Here is a 4,668-nt window from a genome sequence, read left to right on the forward strand (position 1 = left end):
GACTTTGCAAGGTATAACTCTTGTTTTCTATAATTAATATTGTCAACTTGCAATACGTGCCTTAATAATCATAACATTTATGCTCCCACTATCATGATGATTATTATAAAACAGAACACTTATGCTCCTACTAGCTTCGGCATGTATTCATAAACATCTTAACTTTCAGAAAAACAATGCTTATTGAATTTCTCAAGTTCATGTTTCTCATACTTAGTGCTTTGATAATCTTTTATCAAGGCTTCTTGAACTTATACACCTTTGCCTTCGATAGTTCTATGTGTGTCTAAACACTTAAGACTAATTGCCAAACCTCACAATTCGAATTATGGAAAGGGATGTCGTAACCATAATCGAATTCGAGAATGCAATTTTACAATTACTATCTTCTTAAAATCTTTCTTAGTGAAAGCATTCCCTCACAATCATTTTCATGAAGGAGGAAATCTTATGACACTTAGATTTAAACGGTGTATTTGTTCCTATCCATGTGAATTTGTCAAAACCAAAGTTTACGACAAATTTATACTCATATGGATCGAACTTTCTTAATCTTGATTTCTTGCCTTATGGTAGCACAGCTGCCCACCATGTCTTCCAAGTAGTTAGGCAGCTCACTCTTTCCTATCAATGTACCTTTCATTGATTAAGGTGCTTTGCCTCTTATGCGTTCAAAATGAGAACTCATAGAACTCACATGCATAATTAACTCGATTGGATTGGCACAGAAACAAAATAATGTCAACACGATAGGTTGTAAACCTCAACTCGTGTGCTAGTGATGATCGATAAGGTTTATTTGATTTTTTTCTTGAAACCTTTCAAGACCATTAAGACTCCCAATTACTCCTTGACATATAAGATTCTGTTGTCAAAACATTTCTTGACAAATAAATATTCAAGAGTTAGTGTAGCTTTTATCAAGACAAAACACTTCATAACTTTGGTCCTAGTTGGTCTTTGTCTTATCCAAGACATCACAACTTTCCATAATTGATGAATGTTATAAACCTTACTTTTTCACTCGATGTCACAATCTTAACTTTAATACTTGTTATTGGAACGAAGTATGATTGACTTATTGATTTAACCATTTCTTCAATTCTTGATTCCTCTTCTTAAACATACAATTGTACTTAGAGGATCAATTGAAATATGGTTCTTGATCATTAAGACCTATCATAAAGCATAAAAGGTACTCTCCCATCTTCTTAGAATGGAGAAACTTTTATCTTTCTGCCTACTTGATTCTTCTTATTCGTTCTGCTATTGATCTAAACCCTTTAATCAATTCAGAATTACACTAAATCTTGTAAGTATAATCATATTTACTAAACCTTTAGTAAATCATGACGAATATCTTTGTTACTCTTATGGTGGACGCAACTTTGTGTATTCGATCTCCAAGTCCTTCACTAGACACTTTGTCAATGAATTAGTCTAATTTCCAAATATGAAATATCTCATTCATCGTGCAACCAAGTTGCATGATTCCAAATTTCTGTCCAATTGAAATTTGGGCGATGAGAAACTCTCCCTATTTGGTAAATTCTCGACTTTTCCATAAACACCATAAATAAGAATCATATCCATTTGTTGTAGAAATATGCAAACACCAATTTTCATAACGATTTCATTGCGAGGAAATAAACAAATAAATAAATAAATAAGTCAAACGAAAATTTACTTTATTTATAAAAGCAGCGGAAAACATTTGTCCTTACAACGCAAAATCCATTGAAAACTATGTATTTCAAAAGAAAAATTTCTAACAACTCTATCATAGCTATCTAAGCTCAAAATCTAATCTTTAAGTCCATGCGATCAAGATCCATTCCTTGTGATTAGATTCATCTTGCTCTTTCAGGAAGCTTCCTTTCCTTTCACCGATCCTGTAAAACATTCAAATGCAATCTTATCACATTATGTATTAAGAATTAATGAATAGGAACTTAATGGAGTTAGATAGTGGATTTTACCTGAAGTGCATCCATACTCTTTGACTCTCCCATCTTCTGGACTCTTCAGGCTCTTTGGGCAGACTTGTATCCAACGCCCTTTCTTTTGGCAGTAAACGCAGGTCGGTTCTCCTAAAACGTCCTCTGAAGCATGGTCGGTTGACTTTTCCAACAAATACGCTCCATTGCTTCGCCAAATCATTTCTGATTCAGCAGCAATGAGCATGTAAGTTAGGTCAATGAGGTTGTCGTCATGATCCATCATATAATACTTTCTTTTGAACTCATTATATGATTTAGGAAGTGACTGCAAAACCCAATTTACAGCCAACTCATCTGGGAATGACACACCCAACATTATCAACCTATCAATGTGTGATTTCATTCCTAGAACGTGGGCACACACGGGTTTACCATCTTCATGTTTCATTTCCAATAGGGCCTTAGTGATATTGAACCTTTCAATTCTTCGATCTTGTGGGTTGGGGAGAACAATAGGAGGAAGTGAAGCATGATTTCTCGTTCCTCGATTGAATCGTGGAATACCATCTTCATGTGGAATGCTTGTTCCACGGGATTTGGGAAGACCATAGTTGTCAAACATTGGCATCTACAAAACGGGAGAAAAACAAATTCAAGTTAGTTGATTGATTGAGTCCTTAGTAAATCACCCAAATGAAATACTAAGGCTAGGACCCAACACAATATTCTACAACTCGGGAGAGGGATGCCGTAACCCTAATTGCAGAATATTTGAAGGTAAGTGAATGACAATTCGCTAATTTCCACCACGAAAAACGAAAAAAGAAATTCAAGTTTTAAATCTATGAAAACTCCTAGATCCTTTGAGATTCATTGAACTTTCAATGGCATGTTTAAATCTCGATATGCCCCTCTTGTTTGTGACTGGGATGCCGAGGATCACAAAGCGGGTGTGAATAACCATGCAAACTTACATGGTGCCATCACATGTTACAGTCACCTATTCGATGTGCCGGTAAACCACACATGCTCCACCGAACTATGACAAACATTGAGTCACCCTTTGCTACCTTTGCTTAGAACCATTTAGTGTGCCGGTAAACCACACACGCTCCACTAACGTCTTCGCAAGGGCACAAAGTGTAATTTCATGGAATTGCATCAATTCACTTTTGCCTAAGTAACTAAGATAGGGAATTTTATGAAAGCATTTAGTTACTTTAATAATTCATTATAGTTATAATGGAAGGTTTCGTCCTATCCTACCTGTTCGGCTAACGACCCTCCACTAGTCAAGAGTGCGGTGGGTAAGAGTGGATACCCATTCAATCGCCATTTTATAGGCAATTTCCTCAAACACCCCTTATAGACCAGCTTCGTGAATGAGGCCTACTAATGGTAAGACTGACTTTTACTCATGCATATATATAATGTTAGACTTTTAATGTTATATATAGTATAGGGTGTATTTTATACTTTCAAAATACTAAGGTGGTCTAATTTAACAATTATACCTTTAATTCAATTAAATTGTAAACCTAAACTTTTATGGATTTATTAAACTTCTTTAATTATACACCTTAATTAATTAACAAAACCATAAGGGTGTGATTTGAACTTTTTCAAAACTATATTAGAGTTTTAGAATTTAACATTCCTAATTAAACTTTTAATCAAATTTTAAATTCCAAAACTTGAGGGCAAGTTTTGAAAAATTTCAACACATTAGGGTTTCAACTATTTAAATTTCAAAACTACAAAACTATTGGGTTCAAATTTAAACTATAAAACATAAAGGACAAAATATGAAACTTTTCATAACAACAACGATCAAATAACAAATAATCTAAACTAGCATTTAATTACATAATTATCCATATTTGATTTGTTTAATGATTTCTTGCTAAACAATTTATCAATTTACTCAAAATAATTAATCAATTATCTTATAAGGAAACAATTATCTTATTAATTGATAAATATCCTCAATTAGATCAAAAATATAGTCAAATATATCATATAATCGGATTAATATTGATCTAACATGATAAGGTAACTATCCCAATGCAAAAACAGTACGAAATCCCGAGATAAGTTCTATCTGACGAGTTGACTCGTCGAGTCAAGCCTGGACTCGGCGAGTTCAGCTATGGACTCGGCGAGTCCAGCCTCCAAAACACCAAAAATTGAATTTTTCAGATATACAATGCATCAATACAATTGAAACCAATCAAGGCTCTGATACCACTGATGGGTTTTGGTCATAAGACATCCTATGTGCTCATACAAACCCTAATGCTTGGATCTAGGTTTCTCTATTGTACATGCTTTGAATCCAAGACTATAAACCCTAATTCTAGCATATGGGAATCAATATTAACATATAATTAGGTTTATTATATTACCTTGATTGTTATGTAGCAATAACAATCCCAATTCTCCTTGAATTGACTTTGGAAGGCTTAGAGTCACAAGTGTCACTCCTCTAATGGCTTACCAACACCAAGAGCAAATAGAGAAGGTATAAGGAGAGAGGAGAGGTATAAGATTTCGTCCTTAGGACCTTTAGGGATCAAGTTGCTCAGGTGAAGGCAACCCAAAAGGACCATGCACCATCGGGTCAAGTACATACCAAAATAGTTATCGACTTAGACACTAATCCAACACTTCGGTCTATAGAAAAGATATCCAAAGGATGTCTACGGGTAGCCGATGAAAATACATCGCT

Source organism: Lactuca sativa, chromosome 4 (genome assembly GCF_002870075.4).
Source record: "Lactuca sativa cultivar Salinas chromosome 4, Lsat_Salinas_v11, whole genome shotgun sequence".
Classification (NCBI taxonomy): domain Eukaryota; kingdom Viridiplantae; phylum Streptophyta; class Magnoliopsida; order Asterales; family Asteraceae; genus Lactuca; species Lactuca sativa.